The sequence below is a fragment of the Biomphalaria glabrata genome, chromosome 2 (genome assembly GCF_947242115.1).
Source record: "Biomphalaria glabrata chromosome 2, xgBioGlab47.1, whole genome shotgun sequence".
Classification (NCBI taxonomy): domain Eukaryota; kingdom Metazoa; phylum Mollusca; class Gastropoda; family Planorbidae; genus Biomphalaria; species Biomphalaria glabrata.
Window position 1 is genome coordinate 10,186,546 of NC_074712.1, and position 27,225 is coordinate 10,213,770.

Sequence of the window (27,225 nt, forward strand, 5' to 3'; positions counted from 1 at the left end):
TGTGTATATATCGAGATTTTTATGAGTTTTCAAAAGATTTTAATAATTTCCGGAGATTTCCAGGAATATTTCGTATGTTTTCAGGAGATTTCCAGGAGCTCCTGGAAAATCAGAAGACCACGGAAAATCTGTTATAAGTTATACAATGGTTTAATTTAATAAGTTATACCTAGGATAAGCGTGGGGCCTATGAAAGTGCGGGGCCTACTGCGGTCGCATAGGTTGCAGTGCCCTAAGGCCGGCCCTGCAAAATAGCGACGTATGCTACGCCGTGGGTCGACTAGTGTATTATACAATTTAGGAAGTTGACAGACATCGCTTTTGCTATAAATATATCTAAATTGTTAAGAAATTGAAAAGCATAATTATCAAGGGATGAAATTGTGAATCCAAAACCGTCTTCTGTGTGGATATAGGCCAGACCGGATCTTATCATGAATTAATTTACCTTCTTTTTTTTTTTTTTTTTTGTATAGTGAAATCTGGTGTGCAGAGATCATCATTGGACATCCATAAATTGTTTTGGAAATGAAAATACAAATTACAATTTTACTTCAACATAAGAACATTGTATAATTATTATGATTTATTGTTATTGAAATTTCCATTTTCATATTTTCTTCCTTCTTGTACTTTGAAAATATAATTTTTCTGTATAAATTGCTTATCTCCCTTTGATTTCTCTCATATAATACGTATTTGATTTAGGATACATTATTCGCCGAGCTCTCTGCGGCTCAATCATTCAAGTTCTTAAAAACCAAATCCTGAATCTCTTTCTCGTTATTCGACATATCAGTTTATCTTTAAGGTATATATTTATTTATCCTCCTAAGAGACACGTAGGACTGCAGACGTCAACAAAGAAAAGATAACTCCTACTCTACAATCTGGGGCTAAAACACTAACACTGCTCACCCCCCCTCCTCACTTCATAGATCAAAGCGACGCTAGCTGGCGGATCTTCGCGAGCAGCGAAAGCGGCAGCGATGATGCGCCCTTGAGTGCCGAGAGCCTGTCGCCACGCCATAAGACAAAGCTGCAAAGGTGGGTTCCAGACTTTAGGGGGCTCGGGTGCGCAGTCTTATGCCAAAGCTTTTATAGTTTTTATTGCTTTTTGTGTGTGTGTGTCTTTCTGAGTTGGCATGTCGATGACGTCATCACAATAGGTGTTAGTCAATTAAAAAGTGCAGGAAATTAAAAACACGTCTGTTGCATGAAAAAAACAACAACAAAGAAACGAAATAAATTAGTTTTAAAAAGAAAATACTTTGGTTTAGTTTTGTTCTTGAGTCTATATATATACACATTTATATAACAATAAACTATAAAACTTCGAATGATGACAGCTATTTGATCTTGATGTTAATTGGCTTTTAAAGAGTCGGTTAAGGATTATTGTCTGCTGTAGAGAGTGTATCGGATTATCCTCAGTTGACTGCCATCAGAAGTTTGCCCTAGTAAGTAACTGAGCATAATTTTTTTTCTCTTAACCTAAATGTTTGTAATTTATGTGTGACATTTGAGGATGTAAGCGCATGCAGCAAGGTCAAAAAAAAAAAGATAAACACTTGGAGCACGTGAGATGTAAGCATTACAGATGTTCATACCCAGCAGAAAAAGTTCATTAATAGTCAGCTTGTTGGTATATCTGTTGTGCACAAATAAAGTTTGAAATAAACTGTTCACTCAAGGAGAATGTGATTATTAAACTAAAATGTTCTAAGCTCCTCTGTTTGAAGCACAAAATTTCAATACGAAAGAAGGGTTAGATTCTCACTCAATGACTCCAAACCTAGATAATAATAATAATAATAAATAATAATAATAAATAATAATAATAAATAATAATAATAAATAATAATAATAAATAATAATAATAAATAATAATAATAATAATAATTATTATTATTATTATTTTTTACAAAAAATGAGATAGAAAAACAAAGAAAATATGGGAACCTAGGCTTGGAGATTAAGCGTTTATTGAAGCTATCCAAAATAACAACATACCCCATTGTTATATCAACAAAGGGGATAATAACAACTGACGTCAGACAAATACTTTCAAGGCCTTAACATTCCTAGGAACATCCTCGTTGCCTGTCAGAGGGCGGTTTTGCTGCAGACCTGCCACATCACCTGAAAATCCATCAGTGGAAACTGATAAAGGGACTACGATACATTTTCTCTTTAACGAAACTCGACCCTGGCAGGCTAGAGAATGAATACTCGTTCGTGTCCAACAAAATAATAATAATGATAATAATAATAATAATAATAAGGCTTGCCTTCGAGTCCGAAGATTAATGAAGAATGCAGTATTTCCCGTGTCTACGCAGCCCCAGCGACGACCTACATTTTTTGCCACAACCAGCACAGACATAACCATTGTCCGCCGGTGATCGATCTTTTCTTTTAGCCGTCTACGTCTGTCATCGGCAGCGGATTTTTTTTTTTCTCTCAAAATAATTGGGCAACTAACTAGCGCTAATAACATTGAGGTCAGACTCAAATCAAAGTTCAACCTTTTCTTTTTTTTTTTTATTTGGTGACATTGACGTCAAATACAACGTCCTTGACCTTCCAATATTTGTAAAAAGTGATATGGTTATTTTTGTTCACGTTTGAACTCCGCAGAATGGTCATTTCTAAACACTTTCCGTTTGTAGCTTCAGTCTTTGAATAGTTGGTAACGTGACCTACTTTCTCGTCCTTGACATTGCTTAGTTTGTCTCAAAAATCCCGATTTGAAAATATGATATATAAATCTAAAAATTATTTTTAATCTTTTTTCTAAATCGGAAAATTCAAAGCTAATTTATAGGTAAGATAAATAGTATAAATTTAATTTCTTTAGTTGAAGAGGGGAAAAAAATATAATTTTATTCGTGAAGATCAAAGCTGCGTTTCGTTTTACGTATTAAATCTAAATGGAAAGCATTAAATCAAACGCCCACAACTGACGCCACAGGAGGGGAATTTGAATATATATATAATGTACATAAAGTGCATGTGAGGCAATTCCTGCAGCAGACTTGAAAGAAACATACAGGTGAGACTCCGAGGTATGTGGGGGGTGGTGGGTACTGGTCGGTATATTGATAACCGACCAGGTGTCTGTGTTTTAGTGTGCTGCTGTTTGTTTATGTCTATGTGAGGGAGATTTGTATGTCTGTCGTGTATATCAGACATTTCCAGGCTGAAGCCACGTGGTAAAGACATGGCTGAAGTGATTGATTCATGTTTTCATTAACAAGTTATTTTAACACCTTAAATTGTTCACCCAGAGTGAATACCTGGCCGATGATAATGGCAACGATGGGGTGGTGGAGGGGGGAGAGAGGATCAAAGCTTTATCGTTTGTTTGTTTTTGACGCCGAGATTAGTTCATTTTGGTTTCAAAAGTGAAATATATATGTATACCGGCAATGTGCGAAATCCGGCATTCTATTGAATTTGCCTGTAACTGTGCATATTTATATAGATACATTGATAGATAGATAGATAGATAGATAGATAGATAGATAGATAGATAGATAGATAGATAGATAGATAGATAGATAGACAGACAGACAGATAGACAGACAGATAGACAGACAGACAGATAGACAGATAGACAGATAGATAGATAGATATGTATGTACTATGACATAATATCAAGTAGCGTAAATACAAATTATAAAAAAAACAATTCCTTCTTTATGGAACAGTTTACTCTTTCTAAGAATTACTTCTCTCTTAATGGATAAATTAGGAACATTTTGTACACCTCCTTATATCCCACACCCACCCAGGAGGCGCGGTGGCTTAGCGGTAAAGCGCTTGGTTTCCTAACCGGGGGTCCCTGGTTCGAATCCTGGTGAAGACTGGGATTTTTAATTTCGGGATCTTTTGGTGCCTCTGAGTCCACCCAGCTCTAACTGATACCTAACATTAGTTGGGGAAAAGTGCTGGCCACAAGACACCCTCGTTAACCGTAGGCCACAGAAACAGATGACCTTTAAATCATCTGCTCTATAGACCACAAGGTCTGAAAGGAGAAGTTTACTTATACCCCCCCCCCCACCCTGATCCCGAAAACAAAATCCTACTAATGCCCATACAATCTATAGAGCATAGAAAACATTAGATTGGTGATATAGATCCAGACTTCAAAAACATTTTAAGACAGTAATCTACACTACGATTCGTGATCTAATAGAGATATAATACAGCTATTGTGCATAAACAAATGGTATAAGTACTTATGCATGTGTGTAATGTCACAGCAGTCCAGATTGTAAAAACATAAGCAAAATGTTCCTGAATGTCTCTTATTTAGTTCAATCTTTACTGACGATATAACGGGAATTCCCACCGAAGTGTGCTCTAAATCACAAAACTTCATAAGCAAAATTTATTTTTAAGATGATTATCTTCTGAGAAATTGTAATGGTGAAACCAGAGTTTTTTCAGCGTGGCCACAATGCTGGTGATTTTTTTTTTTTTACAAAGTTATGCAGATATACCAATATACCCGTCAAACTTGTGGGAAAATCCTAAGAGACGTTTCCAAAATCCGTGTGTACCCAGGTAGATTTAGGTGTGTACCCAGGTAGATTTAGGTGTGTACCCAGGTAGATTTAGATGTGTACCCAGGTAGATTTAGGTGTGTACCCAGGTAGATTTAGGTGTGTACCCAGGTAGATTTAGGTGTGTACCCAGGTAGACTTAGGTGTGTACCCAGGTAGATTTAGGTGTGTACCCAGGTAGATTTAGGTGTGTACCCAGGTAGATTTAGATGTGTACCCAGGTAGATTTAGGTGTGTACCCAGGTAGATTTAGGTGTGTACCCAGGTAGATTTAGGTGTGTACCCAGGTAGATTTAGGTTGTAAAGTAAAAAGAAGAAATGTAAAACTAGTGTAGACTTTTTGAAACCAACAGCACGCGCCCATCATTCTGAACAGTGGATAAGCTCGCAATTGATGGGTATCTTCAGTACACTTTATATTTTTTACAAAGCTTATATCAACTCACTCTGTCTATCTGTCTGTTATCTTCCCCACACCCAATCTCGGATAAGACGAACATTTTCACAGTTAGTTCTTTTAACAAACAAGAATCAGCTTTTAAAACTCCAACATTCCAATTAGTTAATAAACTATTAGTAATTATTTATTTTCTTTGGTATCAAACAAGAGAAAAAAATTACTTGACAGATGTGTTGGTATAAGAAAAAAAAAACGTTGAATAGTTTCCCTTTTTACTCTGTGTAGAGAATTAGGTCGTCGCTTAAAAGTTTGAAACCAACAATAGATAGCTATAAAGTATAAAACCTTCTGTTTTCATAAGCCCTTCGCTAAGTGTTTGGTATATTAACTTGAGGAGACTTGAGCCTCGAATTCGAATTGAAGTCGTAAATTTTTATTTTTTACAAAGCGTAAATCAAGTCTTTGTGTTCAAAAGTTTGAACACGTTATTTATACGACACCCAATCTCGGGTCAAGCTGAAATTTCGCACAATTATTTCTTTAACCTGAGAACACAGGAATCACTAAAACAAATTTAACCAATTATTTAACCAACTATTGGTAAATAAGTATTTTGTTAGGTATCTCGAACAAAAGAAATACACTGTACTTGACTGAAGTGATGATATAAGCTGAATTAGTCGACGCTTTGAGGTAAATTTCAAACAAACATTCTTCTATTTTCATAATCTCCTCACTAGTAGAGTGGTTAGTATGTCGGCTTGAGGTGGCGAAAATCATAAATTCGAATTCAGGTCGTTCCCCCCCCCCCTCCTTTTTTTAAATAAATGTTTTTAAAAATGATTACCTAAAATTCATCCAGATATCTCTTTTTTTGTTCCCATTTCTTACCACAATTGTCCCAACTGGCCCAGATAAGTGATAGGATCATTGTGTAGTGAGAAAGTGATAGGGTCATAGTGTAGTGAGAAAGTGATAGGGTCATAGCGTAGTGAGAAAGTGATAGGGTCATAGTGTAGTGAGAAAGTGATAGGGTCATAGCGTAGTGAGAAAATGATAGGGTCATAGTGTAGTGAGAAAGTGATAGGGTCATAGTGTAGTGAGAAAGTGATAGGGTCATAGCGTAGTGAGAAAGTGATAGGGTCATAGTGTAGTGAGAAAGTGATAGGGTCATAGCGTAGTGAGAAAATGATAGGGTCATAGTGTAGTGAGAAAGTGATAGGGTCATAGTGTAGTGAGAAAGTGATAGGATCATAGTGTATTGAGAAAGTGAAAGGATCATAGTGTAGTGAGAAAGTGATAGGATCATAGTGTATTGAGAAATTGAAAGGATCATAGTGTATTGAGAAAGTGATAGGGTCATAGTGTAGTGAGAAAGTGATAGGGTCATAGCGTAGTGAGAAAGTGATAGGGTCATAGCGCAGTGAGAAAGCTAAAAGCTAAACAAAAACAATTGGTAAACTATTTTTATTCCCACAAATTGTGTTGGTATAGATCTATTCCAAATTTAATGACATGACTGACCCAAACTAATTGATACAACTATACTTTGTATAAGCTTTTTTTTTTTAATTTTTAAGTAATTTAATGTTTTTCTAATATATATATATATATACATACATATATATATATAAACTGGTTCAGACAAGTAATAGGATCATAGCGCCTTGAAAAAGCTAAAAGCATGAAATTGCGCTGAATAAAAACAATCGGTAAAAAATATTTCTAATCGCACAGACTTATTATTATTAGTCTAGAACTCTATATCTACAGACTGATCCAAACGAATTGATATAATTACACTTAATATAATCTTTTTTTTTTTCTTTTTTTTTACAAAATATTCTATTTGTTCATTATGTATTGCATTACTTGATAGACGATAGTAACTCCTACAAACACCTACATTGCCCCAGTTGTCAACATATGTTGCATGGTGTCTTCAAATGAAAGTAAACCGCTTCCCTTATTAAAAACTGCCCTTCATACTTTGTAAGAGGAATGCTGTTCTGTACGCACTTCCAGTGCCCATCTGATGGAGAGTGTGGACGCAGGACCTCAATTAACCCTGTATCACTTTTTCTCATGTTCGCAAACACTTTGAACCGGATGGAATATTCCCTGTAGAGGGCGCAGTGTGTTGAAGGAGTTTCCTTCCCTTGTGTGCTGGCTTCCCTGAGACAAAAAAGTTATCTTATAAACTTATAACAACGTATACGCGGCTAGTAACGTCTGTGTGATGGTGATCTAAGTAGAGAGGGTCCATTCTCTTCTGGTGAAGGCAAAGACTAAAAACTTACCAGACAAATACCACTATTTTTCAGTTCTATCTATCTATCTATCTATCTATCTATCTATCTATCTATCTATCTATCTATCTATCTGTCTGTCTGTCTGTCTATCTATCTGTCTGACTATCTATCTATCTATCTATCTATCTATCTATCTATCTATCTATCTATCTATCTATCTATCTATATCTATCTATCTATCTATCTATCTATCTATCTATCTATCTATCTATCTATCTATCTATCTGTCTGTCTGTCTGTCTGTCTGTCTGTCTGTCTATCTATCTGTCTGACTATCTATCTATCTATCTATCTATCTATCTATCTATCTATCCATCTATCTATGTATCTGTCTATCTATCTATCTATCTATCTATCTATCTATCTATCTATCTATCTATCTATCTATCTGTCTGTCTGTCTGTCTGTCTGTCTGTCTGTCTGTCTATCTATCTATCTATCTATCTATCTATCTATCTATCTGTCTGTCTGTCTGTCTGTCTATCGATCTATCTATCTATCTATCTATCTATCTATCTATCTATCTATCTATCTATCTATCTATCTATCTATCTATCTGTCTGTCTGTCTGTCTGTCTGTCTGTCTATCTATCTATCTATCTATCTATCTATCTATCTATCTATCTATCTATCTATCTATCTATCTATCTGTCTATCTATCTATCTATCTATCTGTCTGTCTGTCTGTCTGTATGTCAACAATGACACGATTATTTTTTTTTAATCTAACCAGATTTAAGCAGGATAAAACTTTTTAGTGAGTGTGTGTTAGTAGTTCTGTCTATCTATCTATCTATCTATTTATCTATCTATCTATCTATCTATCTATCTATCTATCTATCTATCTATCTATCTATCTATCTATCTATCTATCTATCTATCTGTCTGTCTATCTATCTATCTATCTATCTATCTATCTATCTATCTATCTATCTATCTATCTGTCTGTCTGTCTATCTATCTATCTATCTATCTATCTATCTATCTATCTATCTATCTATCTATCTATCTATCTGTCTGTCTGTCTGTCTGTCTGTCTGTCTGTCTGTCTATCTATCTATCTATCTGTCTGTCTGTCTGTCTGTATGTCAATAATGACACTATTGTTTTTTTTTTATCTAACCAGATTTAAGCAGGATAAAACTTTTTAGTGAGTGTGTGTTAGTAGTTCTGTATGTGTGTGTATGTGTGGTGTGTATATGTATATGTGTATATGTGTGTATGTGTGTATGTATGTATTTGTTGGATGGCCGTGGAATGGGACTTAACAGTTTTGCTCGAATAATTGATGACTGTTTGTCTACATAATACGCAATAATGAGAGTGTATTTACCTCCTGATCTGTAGCTTTCCCACAACGTTGATCTAGTGAGTTCCTGAGCGGCCTGGGCCCATTACTAAAGAGTCTTTGACAAAGTCTAAAGTTTGTAATAGAATCAATCGTAAGCTCAGTGAAATGACATCATCTGACGTGTGACATTGACAGTTTGGGATTTATTTTTAATGTCCGTCAGAGTGACGAAATGGGACGGGATTATCTTAAAGTCGCACTGGACATGTCCGAAGGGGGTCCACGCCGAAGGGATTTGTTTATTTGAAAATAATGTCTTCAGTCTGTGACACTGGTCCGACAAGAGAAAAAGCCGAAAGAACGAATTTCGTATATTTTATAGATATGTGGATAAAATGTGCAGAAATGTTCATGTGATGTTTAGAAATGTTTATGGGATGTGTAGAAATATTGATGTGCTGTGTTGAAATGTTGAAATGATGTGTACGATGTAACATGGAGAAGGATAATTTTGATGTTTCTGTGATGTTCTATAAATCAGACTTTTGTTTGACAACTTTATTTTGTGGCGTAAACATTTTGCTAAGCGAAAAAAAAAATAACAGTCTAAAAATGTTCTCTCCAAAAATTACTGACATGAGTAGAGTTCTGTTTCCCTGGTAATATAAAAATCGCCCGCTCTGTGGCTTACGGTTGACGTGGGTGTCATGTGGCCAGCACAACGACAGCTGCCATGACAAATGCCAGAAACTCATTTAAGCTGGGCTGACCTCGCGTTGCCTTTAAACTCCTTATTGATATTCCAGTCCCTTCGAAGATCCAGAAACTTTGTTCTTTTGCACCAAGCTTTCCCGCCAAAACCTATCCCGAAAAACTTGATGAATTGATTTTTAGATTTGAATTTCAAAAATGTGTCTTTACACTGTATGCCCCTTTCAGGTCTACAAGAGAATATAAATTAAATTAGACTTACTCAAAATACAAAGTGAGATTTAGTGTTATCTTCTGGTTATGCTAAAATAAATTTTTAAATATACGCGGTGTGGAGAGCGACCGTGATGCCACAGACCTATATATATCATATCTAGACTGGACATGGAGATCTTTTAACATTATAAGAAATGTGAAAATTTTCAAAAAAGCTGAACCAAGGCGTTGTTTTGTAAAGTAGTTATAAGAAGTAAAGTGGGTTTTTTTTTCAACCCTAACCTATGAAACAAATAATTGAATGTTTGGATCTAAATCTAGTCATTGAACATCGAAAATAAGAGCACTCTTATCTCATAATTGTTATTTTGTAATTTATAGATACATAATCTAGAAAGATCTAGGTAATCAATCTATTTAAAGGTACATAAGATGTTAAAAGTCAACAGACTTGAATTCGATCTTGGATTTTCGAACCATTATCTCAATCGAATCTTATAGGAAATGGATTTGCATGAATATATAGTTCTGTGATGAATGGCACATTCTATTGAAACAAATCCGTAAAATGATATTGCATTATTTCTAAACTTTGAAAACTAAAGATCATTTCTCTTCTAAGACAGAAAAGGTGGATTTTCCTAGATTCGGGGCGACTTCCCTTTCAGCTTGAAAAAGAGTTACGTACGTAACACTTTATATCTATACAGACGTCTGTGCTCCGATCATTATAGGATAAGAATTTGTTTCCAATTTAAAGTTTAAGTATAGTGCTACGTTTGTACCTTCGGATATTTTGCATTATTTCCATTTAGTTTATTTGTAAAGTGACTTATAAAAGGTCTTGCACAAATGCATAAATTCTCATCATACACCCAAAAAGATTTTGTGCCGAAAAATAGTCAGAGAGTGTATGTAGGATTTAATTTCTGGGATGGTGGGCATTAAAGGGAATACTAAAATGTCACTTGACGAAGTTATAATGCTATCATCGAAGTAAAAACAAATAGCTCCTGTTCAAATAAACAACATATCAACTATTTGAATGTAGTAGAGAAGTGTCACTAAGGTTCAAGGATCAGAAATAGGCGTGGAAAAGCGTTAAATACTTGACGTACAGAAAGACAACTCATTTTTCGAGACACTTATTTTGTTTAGTACGAGTAGAGAGAGAGAGAGATGGCAGAGAAGTGGGCTCGCGATCGAATCTAAAAAGAATTGCTTTTTGGACATCTTATAATATATTATATATATAATACAATATATATTAGCCGAATATGACCTGCGGCATGCGGGCCTTAGTTTAGGTATTACTGACCTACTGGATTGCATTTCAATCTATGTCAAACATGGAGAATAATTCCTGTATATTTTTTTTATTTCGTCACGTAAATAAAAGAAGAGTATGAAAAAGGGTTTACCCGTTTAGCCGACATAATCATACCCAATACAAATTGTTTTTGAAAACGGGTTTACCCGATTTATTTGAAAAAAAAATCTTTCATTATTTAATACAGATATTAAACATACACTACGGTCTCCGCCAAGATCTATGGAACTTTTATGGAAAGTTTAATCAAGATTGATCAAATGGTTTTGATTATTATTCGGGACATACATACATACATACTATTAAATACATACATACATACGAACATATATACATACATATATATATATATATTCTTCACCTATCCCCTAGTTCGTTGGACCGTTGGGGCACCACACAAGAATTGTTGACCGTCTTTCTCCATTCCTCTCCCTCTCTGTCCATTGCCTTGGATAGAACCTCTTTCAATGGCAGGCCCCTCCATTCTTTTATGGTGTCTTCCCATTGCTTTTTCAGTCTGCCTCATCTTCTTTTTCTTGGTTCTGTTCCCTGTAGGAAGGTCTTTGTGACCCCCGATGACCTTGTAATATGGCCATAGTGTTTTCGTTTGCGTTTTTTTACAATAGTTAGCAGGTCATCATGGGGTCCTGACGATGTAGTAGCCCTGTCTCAAATCTCTTCGTATGTTAATCCGTCTTTAAATGTGATATCTATGATCCTTCTGTAGCATCTCAATTCCATTGCTAGGATTCTCCTCTCTATCTTTCCAGTAAGAGTCCAAGACTCGCTAGCATATATATAAGACATGTCAAAAGATAAACGCATTTCGCTATCTCTCGCCTGGACAGCACTCACGCTGCAGATAACAGGCTTGTTTCGTCAAGGTGTCTGAATTAACTCACGCACAGAAATAAAAAACGAAACCTGTGTCTACGGTGTGTGTGGGTGGATGTGTGTGTGTGTTAGGAAGTCAGGCTTGACACAAGTGCAATAAAAGCACTTGTTTAAGGTCTCCCAAGTGACAATTCAAAATGCTTCTGAAGTGAAATGCATGTCTGAAATATTGATTTTATATTTTAACTCATCAACAGTTTCAGCGTTAACTCTCTCACAATTTTATTAACAAAAATGAACGCATTCAAACTGGTGTGAAGTTTTCAGTGAGGGTTTTTTTTTTCATGGACATTTTTATCTCCATATTTGCACATTAGATTTGATTGCTCAATACAGCCAGTGAATGCAGTGGTCCTTTGCAATGAACTACAGGCTTTGCAACATGCTCAGTCGAAGCGAATTGTAACTATATTTCAATTCACTCTATACATTTGTCCTATAAGCATTCGTTATGTCCCAACTACCGAGAAAATAAAATAAAGAATTAAATTTTCACCATTCAGACCTTGCGATCTATGGGGCAGATGATGTTAAGGTCATCTGTTTTTGAGGCCCACGGTTAACGAGGGTGTCATGTCGCCAACACAACCACCAACCTCCTATACTTTTCCCAAACTAATGTCAGGTACCTAATAGGGCTGGGTGGACTCATAGGTAAATGTCCAACCACTGGAATAGGTAAATGCCCAACCACTGGGATAGGTAAATGTCCAACCACTGAGATAGATAAATGTCCAACCACTAGTATTGGTCAAAGTCCAACCACTAGTATAGGTCAAAGTCCAACCACTGGGTTAGGTTAATGTCCGGAGAATTATGTTTATCTTTGTGGATATCTCAATGTCAACTTCACTCACCAAACTCACCCACCCACATAATGTCGTGTTCACTCACCAAACTCACCCACCCACATAATGTCGTGTTCACTCACCAAACTCACCCACCCACATAATGTCGTGTTCACTCACCAAACTCACCCACCCACATAATGTCGTGTTCACTCACCAAACTCACCCACCCACATAATGTCGTGTTCACTCACCAAACTCACCCACCCACATAATGTCGTGTTCACTCACCAAACTCACCCACCCACATAATGTCGTGTTCACTCACCAAACTCACCCACCCACATAATGTCGTGTTCACTCACCAAACTCACCCACCCACATAATGTCGTGTTCACTCACCAAACTCACCCACCCACATAATGTCGTGTTCACTCACCAAACTCACCCACCCACATAATGTCGTGTTCACTCACCAAACTCACCCACCCACATAATGTCGTGTTCACTCACCAAACTCACCCACCCACATAATGTCGTGTTCACTCACCAAACTCACCCACCCACATAATGTCGTGTTCACTCACCAAACTCACCCACCCACATAATGTCTTGTTCACTCACCAAACTCACCCACCCACATAACGTCGTGTTCACTCACCAAACTCACCCACCCACATAATGTCGTGTTCACTCACCAAACTCACCCACCCACATAATGTCGTGTTCACTCACCAAACTCACCCACCCACATAATGTCGTGTTCACTCACCAAACTCACCCACCCACATAATGTCTTGTTCACTCACCAAACTCACCCACCCACATAATGTCGTGTTCACTCACCAAACACACCCACCCACATAATGTCTTGTTCACTCACCAAACTCACCCACCCACATAATGTCTTGTTCACTCACCAAACTCACCCACCCACATAATGTCGTGTTCACTCACCAAACTCACCCACCCACATAATGTCGTGTTCACTCACCAAACTCACCCACCCACATAATGTCGTGTTCACTCACCAAACTCACCCACCCACATAATGTCGTGTTCACTCACCAAACTCACCCACCCACATAATGTCTTGTTCACTCACCAAACTCACCCACCCACATAATGTCGTGTTCACTCACCAAACTCACCCACCCACATAATGTCGTGTTCACTCACCAAACTCACCCACCCACATAATGTCGTGTTCACTCACCAAACTCACCCACCCACATAATGTCGTGTTCACTCACCAAACTCACCCACCCACATAATGTCTTGTTCACTCACCAAACTCACCCACCCACATAATGTCGTGTTCACTCACCAAACTCACCCACCCACATAATGTCTTGTTCACTCACCAAACTCACCCACCCACATAATGTCTTGTTCACTCACCAAACTCACCCACCCACATAATGTCGTGTTCACTCACCAAACTCACCCACCCACATAATGTCGTGTTCACTCACCAAACTCACCCACCCACATAATGTCGTGTTCACTCACCAAACTCACCCACCCACATAATGTCGTGTTCACTCACCAAACTCACCCACCCACATAATGTCTTGTTCACTCACCAAACTCACCCACCCACATAATGTCGTGTTCACTCACCAAACTCACCCACCCACATAATGTCGTGTTCACTCACCAAACTCACCCACCCACATAATGTCGTGTTCACTCACCAAACTCACCCACCCACATAATGTCGTGTTCACTCACCAAACTCACCCACCCACATAATGTCTTGTTCACTCACCAAACTCACCCACCCACATAATGTCGTGTTCACTCACCAAACTCACCCACCCACATAATGTCGTGTTCACTCACCAAACTCACCCACCCACATAATGTCTTGTTCACTCACCAAACTCACCCACCCACATAATGTCGTGTTCACTCACCAAACTCACCCACCCACATAATGTCGTGTTCACTCACCAAACTCACCCACCCACATAATGTCGTGTTCACTCACCAAACTCACCCACCCACATAATGTCGTGTTCACTCACCAAACTCACCCACCCACATAATGTCTTGTTCACTCACCAAACTCACCCACCCACATAATGTCGTGTTCACTCACCAAACTCACCCACCCACATAATGTCGTGTTCACTCACCAAACTCACCCACCCACATAATGTCGTGTTCACTCACCAAACTCACCCACCCACATAATGTCGTGTTCACTCACCAAACTCACCCACCCACATAATGTCTTGTTCACTCACCAAACTCACCCACCCACATAATGTCGTGTTCACTCACCAAACTCACCCACCCACAGAATGTCTTGTTTTCGTGTTTGCAACTAGCTCAATAAAGTGAACATACTTGAAAACACAAAAAACAAAGAGGCCCTCTCTCCTGCTAAGCGAATGTCTCTCTCATCCAAAGTGAACCGGTCTAACATGGCAGATCTTTTCCCGGAGAAATTAGAACTATGTCACGGCTAAATGAAGCAATGTGCCAGGGGATAATAAATATATTTATAGCGGACAGTGTAAATCTATGGCAGACGGCATCTGATTGAGCGCCTCAGGCTCACCAACGGGGATAAGTAAAACTGATTTGCCGCCCCTGCATTGATTTCCGCGTATAAAATATCACTCTTATTATATGGAACCACATTTTGTTTCTGCATGCTCATTGTGTAAGGAAATATCTGTGATTTTATTTATGTATTTATTTCATGGCGGAGTGGTACATTAAACTAAATTTTTTTTAATACGGCCCATATGTTCGAATCTGATTGAGCTATAAGCTTTTCGTCCAAAGATGGTCGCACCCAGCACAAGATTGCATCTGGGAGTTTTCAATTCCCTCACCAATCACCCCCGCCACCTCAGCTACAAATCCGATGAGAAAAAAAAAGGGGGAGGAGGGTGATTTCTAAGCTGCTTTTAAGTGCACTGAACAAGGCATGTGTTAAAGAAAGAATAAAACTTGATAAACATGTTTCTTAGCTAGCCACCGTGAAGGGATAATATCATTAGATAAGAAACTCGATGTATCCTCGGTGACATTTGCCTCGCTCTCGAGTGCCTTTAATTGAGGGCATTAAAGGACAAGAACAATAACTCTACCGTCTACAGTCAGCTCTTTAATTGTAATATTTAATTGTGATTAGATGATGAAAAAAAAGTTGTCAGACTTTAGGAAACTGACATGGCAACTAGAACAAAAATGGTGTTCATAAAATAATTAAATGTGTTGTTTTCAATCTAATTTCCTATAAAGTACGCAGCAGCTGCCTTAGCAGTGGGCGACGCTGTGGGCCACAAATATTTTTACATTTGAACAATGGGCTGGCGGTGACAAAGGATTCTCTTTATCGCACGACCCCCCCCTAAGGAGCGGATCCTTGGGAGGTTGCCCCGCTCGCTACCCCATAAGGCCGCCACAGCACTACGAGCATTTTGAGATTACATAATTTAAAAAGACATATTAGAAACACCAATGAAGAATTGGCGCTCTCAACAAATAAAAAAACAAAAAGTACAGCACTATTCTTAGGTGTGTCTTTGCATTTTATGTATTCGTATGTTCACATGAACAAACATGATTACACGATGAGGGAGATAATAATACAAGATTAATTTAATTTCAAAATGCATCTGCCTACGGTCATGTTAACTGTTGAAGATCTCTGACATTAGAATTAGGTACAGACGTACAGGGGGCTGTATGGTAGAAAAGTTTCACTTCCAAAGCAGTAGGTCAAGGTTTGAATACACAGTTTGATAAATTAAAGTTTTTAAACATAACCCCAATTCCCAATATTATGTTTTGCAGACGTGACATACCTGGAAGTTTAAAATAACAACGAAATCTACGAGCAGGATAAAAAAAATTCTTTGAAAAAACGAAAAAAAAAAAAAAGCTTACATTGAGTGACAGGAGAGCACCATTCGATCGCTGTAATCTATCTCAATATTTCAAGGTTTATCTCCTCTTTTTTTTTAAATAAAAAACTGAATTAGTTAATTACATTAAGTGTTAAATTAATTGGTTAATGTTTTTAGTAAAATGTTTTACATGTTTCGGATGTTCCTTCAGGGTTGAAGATAGTTTACTTCCTAGTCCAAACCTCCCGCAGGACGACGGGGGATGGGAGCGGGCAGGGTTTGAACCCTCGATCGTCGATAAATCCGAACGACAGTCCAGCGCACAAACCGCACGACCAGGCAGCCATATTTTAATTGAGTCATGTGTTGTTATCAACAATCAACAATTGTGTGAAATTTCACTGATCTGAGAATGGGAAGTGGGAGAAAACAAAAAAGCATTAAAAAATCCACCCTGACAGACAGACAGACAGAGTGACTTAATATAAAGCTGTGTAATTATTATGCTAGTCAACTACTTTCTGGCAAACCGTTGGTCGAAGAACTATGAAGGATTTCCCCGGCCGAATGTAGATTGTAGAATTTGGAACCTGAAATCGAAAACTGCTTCTCAGATTCTCTCTTTATCACGAACTGCCGTGTTTCTTTTGTCCATGTAGTGCGGGATCTTGGAGTTTTCTTCGACTCAACACTATCTTTCGACCCACACATAAGTCAGCTCTGCAAAGGTCTTTATCTGCAGCTGCGTAGATTAGGCCAGATCCGACCATATTTAACAACGGAGTCAACAAAAACGCTAGATGTGGCATTCATACTCTCCCGCCTTGACTACTGTAACGCCGTGCTAGCAGGTATACCTGATGACAAAATAGCCAAACTGCAACGTATACAGAACAACGCCGCTCGAATAGTCCTTAAAAAAACTAAACAAGATTCTGCTACTACGCTCTTGCGCACGCTCCATTGGCTTCCCGTGAAAGGGAGAATCGATTACAAGGTCGCCACACTTTGTCACCAATGTATATATAACAATGAGATGCCCTTGTACCTTAGAGAACTGATTACTCTATATGTCCCCCAGAGAGCCCTACGCTCAATGGACTCAACGCTTTTAGTGGTGCCACGTTTCTCCCTCAAAAGCTACGGTCTGCGGGCTTTTTCAGTTCACGGACCAAAGGTTTGGAACTCACTCCCCATTGATCTCAGACAGACAACATGCTACACCACTTTTAAGAAGAACATTAAGACCTATCTGTTTAAAACTTTTTTAGATTAACTGTCATTTTGGCTGTCGTGTCTGTGTTTGTAATGTTGTTAACAGCGCCTTGAGTCTACATTTTGTTTGTTAACAGCGCCTTGAGCCTACATTTTTGTTTGTTAACAGCGCCTTGAGCCTACATTTTGTTTGTTAACAGCGCCTTGAGCCTACATTTTGTTTGTTAACAGCGCCTTGAGCCTACATTTTGTTTGTTAACAGCGCCTTGAAACTACAGTGTGTTTGTTAACAGCGCCTTGAGCCTACATTTTGTTTGTTAACAGCGCCTTGAGCCTACATTTTGTTTGTTAACAGCGCCTTGAGCCTACATTTTGTTTGTTAACAGCGCCTTGAAACTACAGTGTGTTTGTTAACAGCGCCTTGAGCCTACATTTTGTTTGTTAACAGCGCTTTATACATAAAATTATTATTATTATCTCTGCCTTGAACTATTGTTCTGTTAGGGCTAATAGGTCAAAGGTTATGCATTGGTCGAAACAATAGATTCTAGAATGAACAACAACAAATAATGAATCTTGTAACTGATAGTGGAAGCGTTCCAGCATCTGGTCCAAGCTTGAGTTACATTTACTCGATAATGCGATTCTTTGGATAACATTCAGAATTCAAAGCTACCTTGACAAAAAAGTTTTGACTATGACAATTCTGAACAAGTTCATCTGATCATTGTCCATGCCACATAGCTATAGTGTAGCCTTTGTTACGTTAACTGAATAACTTTACGTTATCAGGGTACTAGTCTCTAACATCAACTTAACCCTTTACGACCTACCATTCGAAGATCACCTTAAGCTCGCTAATGTAATAATTTCGCTGACCTAGAAAACCGACTTTTGTTTTTATAACTGGTAGTTTGTTTTTCTCTCATTATTTATGAGTTTATCTTGAACTCGAGCAGCTTTAAATTTAATTAAATCTAAATAAAAACAGCTGAAAGGTTTTAATTATAATGAATGTGGAAAATAAATGCAAATTTAATGAACCATGAATCTTTGTCCGTTGTCTCAATCATGGTAAAACAACAGGGTTTACTGATGGACAATCTCAATATATTCCCCGTAAGCAAAAAGAAATAATGTATACACTCTCTCAATTTCTTTTTCATTAAACTCCTTTCTCTGTCTTTCTCTCTTTCACTGTCTCTCTCTTTTTCATAAAATCCGTTTCCCTCTCTGTCCTCGTCTCTTTCGCCCTCTCATTTTTATAAAATTCTGTTCTCTCTCTCTCTCTTTCTCTTTATCTTTTGGTACAATGCTCCCTACACTCTTTCACTCACCCACTCATTTTAGTCCTTTAATCTCAGTTCCAAAAAAGGTTCTTGTATATCTAATAATATATTGTACGTACATGTAAAGTAGAGCAGCATAAATAAATTAAAAAAAAAATAAATCAGTAATTAAAAACATGTTTGCTTGATTATCTGATGGGACTTGTTAGCACTGCTCTTTTTCTTATTTAGTTTAATTTTAAAAAACAGCATCTTTCAGTCTTGTTTCAGTTAAATATATTATAAACACACACACACACACACATACATAGATACATGCATACATACATATATATATATCCTCATCGATCCCTTGCCTTGTGTCGAATGGATGCTTTGGTGGTTCACGTAACCTCTCCCTCCACGATTTCCGGTCAGCAGTTGTCCTAAGCAGAATATCGAGAGGCCGGTCCATTATTTGACGTTGTCCAGCGACCATTTCTTCGTGCTCCATTCCCTGTACCTTGAAGGATGGCTCATGAAAAAGAGTCCTGTTTTACAATATGACTGTCTGACAATATCCCCATCCCCCCCCCCCCCCCACCACTTCACAAGTATACAAAGAGTCCTTCCTTTTAAGACTGGTAAAAGTACAAACTCATTTGTCTTCTTCTCACTTGTCTTTTCCAGATGTCTGATGGCCAGCAGTTTTTATGTAGCACAATTAAACGGCTTGAATTCTTTTAGCTTCAATCATCCATAAATTATTTTCTTTTCTCGTGCCATATTTCCATATTAAATTTGGTAGCTAATCAGAAATTGTTCGACCGTCAGTCCATCATATCATTCCCAGCGTGTGATAGGGGGAGACAATCAAAGAAATCAATCGGGTAACCGCGTGACACTAATTAATGGTTGCTAAATGTTATTAATTTCTTAAGAAAATCACGAAAAGAGCGAACGAACTAGAATATTGATTTTGTATTTTGGGTTTATTTTCTTTAACAAAGTTGAAAAATATGTATGGATTTAAAGGGACAAAATATGTATCCTAACCCTGAAAATAGTTTGTTTCCCAGCAAATGTCAGTTGCCCGAATCTCCGGGCAACATTTTGGGGTTTTTAAATGACTCCTAGGTGTAAATGATAGTTACAGGAAAAGATTAGGTCAATAGGGAAACTAATTAAGACCTCAGTTTTGGGATGCCTAAGGATTTAGTTCATTGCACAGACGAAGGTACAAGAGAGCCCAAACAGTCATGTCACGAACCAAACCCGCAGGGCCGTTGTGGTATGGGGAAGAAAAATGGAGGAGTTTCCCAGTTGTCCTTGACTTATGAGTTTCCCAGTTGTCCTTGACTTATGAGTTTCCCAGTTGTCCTTGACTTATGAGTTTCCCAGTTGTCCTTGACTTATGAGTTTCCCAGTTGTCCTTGACTTATGAGTTTCCCAGTTGTCCTTGACTTATGAGTTTCCCAGTTGTCCTTGACTTATGAGTTTCCCAGGTGTCCTTGATTTATGAGTTTCCCAGTTGTCCTTGACTTATGAGTTTCCCAGTTGTCCTTGACTTATGAGTTTCCCAGTTGTCCTTGACTTATGAGTTTCCCAGTTGTCCTTGACTTATGAGTTTCCCAGTTGTCCTTGACTTATGAGTTTCCCAGTTGTCCTTGACTTATAAATGTCCTGGTATACGAGCCTTCGGTAACAGGGAAGTCAAATAGATCTCTCCCAAACAGAACAATCCTTCAAACAGGCCTGCAGAGGGGAGCTGGCCCAGAGTTTCAAGAGTCTTAGACTCCATTCTTGTGACTATTACAAATTTGATGACCAAATCTTCGACTTGATCAGGACTCGAACACAACTACCTCCGTCGTTTCACAAATCAAGTGCTCAACAATACGCCACAACCAGGTTATTTTATCTTAGCTTATCTTAATACAGAAGATGATTACGTCCTACGCGTCATGCATCTAGTCATGCATGTTAACAAATAATGGAGCATTTGTACAAATTTGTCCTAGCACATGGAACGAGAAATGTTTCTTTATCTTTGTGTCTTTCTGAGTATTTTAATAGATTTGTTTTTGTATTTGAAGATTATGGTTCAGTGTTTTATGTATAATTCCTACTTTAGTTTTGAGTCTTCTCTCCTGAAGGCTTTTTAAATTTAATGATTTTACTAAAAGTGTTATTTTAGTCAAATGTGAATATTCGTTTGTTATGAACCCTCACTGCTCTAATTTGTGTCTGTTCCAGTTTATTAATGTTTTCTTGAGTGGAGGGTCCCAAACAGAGGATGCAAATTTTATTATTGGCCTAACCAAAGTTAAATAACATTTTAGTTTTATGTTCTTATTTGATTTATAGAAATTTTGTTTTAATGAATCCAAATGCTTTGTGATGTACAAAAGAAGAACTAGTTTGTTGTGTCTTTAAAGTGGGAACGAATGATATAAACTGGCGGTCTGTTCCTGTGGTCTGTTCCTGTGGTCTGTTCCTTTAGTCTGTTCCTGTGGTCTGTTCTTGTGGTCTGCGTTCCGAACTGTCGTTACGATAGACCCGAGTTTCCAACATTGTCCGCCGCCACCCAACAAGAGATCTGTGGGGTAGGAGGTAATCTGTTGTTTTTTTTAGGACCCTCTGAAAAATATGCAGACATCAGTACTAGAATATCTACATATCTCTTTTATTAAATAGACAATAAAAGAAGTCTTAGACGCATAGACGACATCAATTGTACTTGTAATCTGTATTGTTGTTGCTTGCTTACAGTGACAGACGGACTGACTTCACAAAACGTATAGCAGTTAAAAACAGAAAGACGCTCGTATGCCTCGGTGTCTGTATTCCTTTGGTTCATATATCTATGTGTCCATATGTGTACAGACTCTTCTGTATTCCTTTGGTTCATATATCTATGTGTACATATGTGTACAGACTCTTCTGTATTCCTTTGGTTCATATATCTATGTGTCCATATGTGTACAGACTCTTCTATATTCCTTTGGTTCATATATCTATGTGTCCATATGTGTACAGACTCGTCTGTATTCCTTTGGTTCATATATCTATGTGTCCATATGTGTACAGACTCTTCTGTATTCCTTTGGTTCATATATCTATGTGTACATATGTGTGCAGACTCTTCTGTATTCCTTTGGTTCATATATCTATGTGTCCATATGTGTGCAGACTCGTCTGTATTCCTTTGGTTCCTATATCTATGTGTACATATGTGTGCAGACTCATCTGTATTCCTTTGGTTCATATATCTATGTGTCCATATGTGTGCAGACTCGTCTGTATTCCTTTGGTTCCTATATCTATGTGTACATATGTGTGCAGACTCGTCTGTATTCCTTTGGTTCATATATCTATGTGTACATATGTGTACAGACTCGTCTGTATTCCTTTGGTCCATATATCTATGTGTACATATGTGTACAGACTCGTCTGTATTCCTTTGGTACATATATCTATATGTCCATATGTGTGCAGACTCGTCTGTATTCCTTTGGTTCATATATCTATATGTCCATATGTGTGCAGACCCGTCTGTGTTTAGATTCGGAGATGTGTAGGTTCATATGTATTTTCGAAATATAAAATCCCACACAAAGATAGAGCCAACCACTTCCCACACAAACATAGAGCCAACCACTTCCCATACAAAAATAGAGCTAACTACTTCCCACACAAACATAGAGCCAACCCTTCCCACACAAATATAGAGCCAACTACTTCCCACATAAACAGAGCCAACCACTTCCCACACAAACATAGAGCCAACTACTACCCACACAAATATAGAGCCAACCACTACCCACACAAACATAAAGCCAACCACTTTCCATACAAACATAGAGCCAACCACTTTCCATACAAACATAGAGCCAACCACTTCCAAAACAAACATAGCGCCAACCACTTCCAAAACAAACATAGAGCCAACCACTACCCACACAAACAGCTCCACCTTAGCTTTTTATTTTGTTGGTTGCACTAGAGTTACGTCCGAGCTTCTAAGGAGGGTATTTAACTTAATCTGTTCATCCAACGCCTCTTGCTCACTCAGGGGCGATGTGAAGTAGCTAAGTAAGGGAGTGATTCAGAGGCGTAGTTCAGAACTAAATTCCCCGCCCCCACCACTACATTTATCTCCTCATCAGGTCAGCTTGAGCAACTAAATCCAATTAACGAGCTGGAAACGAGGCTGCCTTCAACTCTCTTTTTTTGTTTGTTTCGTTTAATAAGAGCTTGAAGGCCATTGCTTCCAATTTTTTAATCCACTTCCTTCCAAGAGAACTTGAAAATAAAACAAAAACAAAATTCTTTCTTGACAAAGTGATCACTGCCTACGATGTGTGGAGGTGCAGAGGAAAGAGATCACGTGGTCGATTCATTAACTAGGAACATTTTCACCACTGATTATTTTTCTATTCATTTGTAGTGGACACATTTTTTTTTTAAATGTTACTCTGAAACTTTAGATTCAGATACAAGAAACGGGACAACTAACATGTCAATAAAGTTTCTAGTAGGGATGAAGGTATTGAAGAAATAGAGTTTTGTGAAAACAAAAAAAGAAGGTGGCGCTGTTTTTATGGTACGGTAGATAAAAGAGATTCGTCTTATTGAAATGTTAAGGTTGAAGAAAGTGAAGCGTTGAAAGTGAAGTGGTGTAAAAGAAATGATAAAAGTAAAGTGGTGAAAGTGAGAAGATGAAAATGAAGTGGTGAAAGTGAGAAGATGAAAATGAAGCGATGAAAGTGAGAAGATGAAAATGAAGCGGTGAAAGTGAGTTAGTGAAAGTGAGGTGGTTAAAATAAGGATGTGCAAGTTAGAAGATGAAAATAAATAACAAAAAAACTGTACAAAGTAAAAACGCAATTTTTAAATAGTAAAACAATTCTCAATTCTAGACACGGCAGCAGTATTGACAACATAGTATTTAGCATTCTTACCACGCTAGTAGCATTTAAATTATCTAAAACCAAACCACAGTATCCTCACAAACTACACTTGCCACGCTAATTGCGGTAATCACACTTGCCAATTTAACCACTCCCAAGCTACATTTGACAAGCTAACCGCGTTAGCAACCTTTGCCACGTCACACTTTCCTCGCTAACCAAACATTCCACGCTAAATGCGCTAGCCACACTTGCCACGCTAGCCACGCTTAACACACTTACCAGATAAGATAAGATAAGATAATTTTTATTGATCCAATTAAATCGAAATTCAGTTTGACAACAATTGACAACATCTGTAAATAGAATCACATGAAGAATGACTGACAACAGTTCAGCTAATATGTCTTGAACAAGGAACAGATTGGTTAAGAAGTCAGCTCGCCAGATTTTACATGAACAAATCAATCAGTGCCAATTTTCTATATCGCGCAAAGAAGAACCTATACTTTTACTTTCAGGGCCGGTCTTAGGCCACTGCAACCTATACGGTCGCAGTGAGCCGCGCGCCTCCATAGGCCCCGCGCTAATTGTAAGTATAAATTATTAAATTAAACCATTATAACTTATATATAAAAAAACAGGGTTTCCATAGCATCCTGATTTTCAGGAAATCTCATAAAAAGGTAAAATGTACGAAAAAGTCCTAAAAATCTCCTGAAATACTAAAATCTCATGAAAAATGGACAATATTGTCATTTTTGGGGTGCATTGTGAGCTTTCATTTAATAAAACTTTATTGCAAAGACGAAAAAATTTTCAAACTAAAATAATCTTAATTTTGACATTATGCTTATCCCTACCCAGAGTAGGCCCCGCACAATCCGTTTCTCATAGGGCCCCGCAATTGCTAGGGCCGGCCCTATTTACCTTATAAGGCAAGTACATCGGCTCGATTGAATGGTTAACAAGTGCTGATCTATTCCACCCACAATTTTTATTTACGCCATGCTCTTTGTTTGAAAACAGATGCCAAGACATTAACAAGCAAATGTCCAACCGATTGGAGAACTTTGAAATGGCACATGCCAGTGGCAATCTTTATTTGACAGCTTCGAGTTTTCAGAATGAATTCTGAGTTGTAACAAAAAAATACAAACATAAAATTTAAAAGCGCTTCTCAAACTGAGGTTCGCGTTCATTCTGGGGCCACTCTGCAACCCATCCAGCCAAGCGTTTAAAAAAGAGAACAAAAAAAGTAGTGGCAAATAAACATATTATTTGAATTCCTCACCCACACTATTGAAATAAACACAATGTACACAGTAAACATACAACCACAAACAGTTAACACAAACTTATCCACACCCATAGACCATCACGCATACCCCCATCCACACACACACATTCAATGTAAACCCACGCGTCCACTCACAGGTACACGTGGATGTAAATCAAATGTAAATTTACTGCCTTGTTTACGTATACAGATTCTACAAATGGAGTAGTCTTACTTACGAGAACTTTTGAAAACACTCTTCAACTCTTCAACTCTTCCATTTCGTTTTTAACTGGCGACCTGGAAGAAACTATAAAAGACGCGCGTAAACGAGATTCATCCTGACACCTTCAATCCACTTCTGCTTTTTTTTATTGGCCAACCAACTATCATTTGTTAGCTCCCATATCTGAATGAACGCATCCACGCGAAGTTCTTGGTCTGTGCAGACAAAATGATGCACTTCTTAGTAGACTGTTTGAATCTTGACACCACACTATGATCTGCTGAAACGTTTTGCAGTCTAGTATTACTAATTACAGCAATCCTCTTACTAAACACAGCAATCATCTTACTAAACACAGCAATCCTCTTACTTAACACAGTAAACCTCTTACTAAACACAGCAATCCTCTTACTAAACACAGCAATCCTCTTACTAAACATAGCAATCCTCTTACTAAACACAGCAATCCTCTTACTAAACACAGCAATCCTCTTACTAAACACAGCAATCCTCTTACTAAACATAGCAATCCTCTTACTAAACACAGCAATCCTCTTACTAAACACAGCAATCCTCTTACTAAACACAGCAATCCTCTTACTAAACACAGCAATCCTCTTACTAAACACAGCAATCAAGTCATTTATTGTCCGAAACTTGCATTCACCTCTTAGTCCCAGCCTCTGGTAATAAAAGCATATTAAAGGACCATAAACCAATACGAAATTACCATGAAAGCGCCATGAAAGCACTATGAAAGCACCATGAAAGTACCATGAAAGCACTATGAAACCAAATGAAAGCCCCAAGAAAGCACTGTGAAAGCACCGTGAAACCACCGTAACCACCATGGAACCACTAATAAAGCACTATGAAAGCACCATGAAAACACTAATAAAGCACCATGAAAGCTCTATGAAACCCATATGAAATTACTATAAAAGCATCATGAAAGCAACATAAAAGCATCATGAAAGCAATAAGGCTATTGATAGTGGGTACAAAAACAATATATTGATTCGCATTGCGGTACATCATTAATCATGTGTGACACACATAACACAGGCTAGTGCAAGGCAAGTGGTCAAACTACGGCTACGCTTCAGGAAACACTACTTTGATCTGCGCACTACACGTGCAATTCACGCGTGATATGGTCATCCAGAAAGACCTGACGACGTATGACCATGTTCGAGAAGGCCTTCGGGGACTCTAAAGAAAGAGCGAAGGAGTCAAAGAGTCAAAAGTATACAAGATTCTCGATTCAGATCCAGTCCGGTACAGTGAGCCCTGTGTGCAGAAGGTGCAGTGCAGATTTTTATCTTTGGCATTTTACGTCTCAGGAGGTGAGTGTTTCACCTTACAGCTTCTCAATGGACTAAAGAGGCCAATCCTTGATACACATCTGCGGTCACAAGTTCGGCTTTTGTAATCACCAGACGGTGTAGCACTTTCACAATACTTTCTACTTATTTCTTATTATATAAAATACAGACGTTACTTCAGAAAAAAAAAAGAAGATGATGATTACGTCATACAAAACACAACACAATACTTCTGTTGTGTATGCCATCTGCAATCCAGGATCCTTCCTTAAAAGTTCGCTCTCCATATGGATCTATCCAGTGCCTCTTTTTCCCTAACTGTTGGTGTCAAGAGTTTATCCGGCAGTACGTTCAGCCACGGTTAAACCTTTGTGCACTCAGTTTATCGTTTTACTTATTGTAGAGCATTGCCTGTGAATTTATTAGACATTAAAATTACTTGGAGCCCGAGATGTCAAGTTTTTTGTTGTTTTTTTTTGAGTTGGTTGTATCGTGTAGCACAGGGGTTCTCAACCTGTGGATCGCGACCCCTTTGGGGGTCGATTGACCATTTGCCAGGGGTCGCCTAAGACCATCGAAAATATGGATTGTTATTGTCTACCCTACAATTCTGC

The 27,225-nt window shown here is 38.0% G+C and overlaps 1 protein-coding gene across 2 annotated transcripts in view; it reads left to right on the top strand.

The window, feature by feature from the left end:
- The first annotated feature begins 1,043 nt into the window (after positions 1–1,043).
- Positions 1,044–27,225, top strand: part of LOC106080163 (tachykinin-like peptides receptor 99D) — a 211,742-nt gene continuing 185,560 nt past the window's right edge. For both annotated transcript variants that reach the window (XM_056019067.1, XM_056019068.1), the window contains exon 1: positions 1,044–1,460. The gene's annotated coding sequence lies outside the window, so the exon portion shown is untranslated. The remainder of the gene's footprint in view (positions 1,461–27,225) is intronic.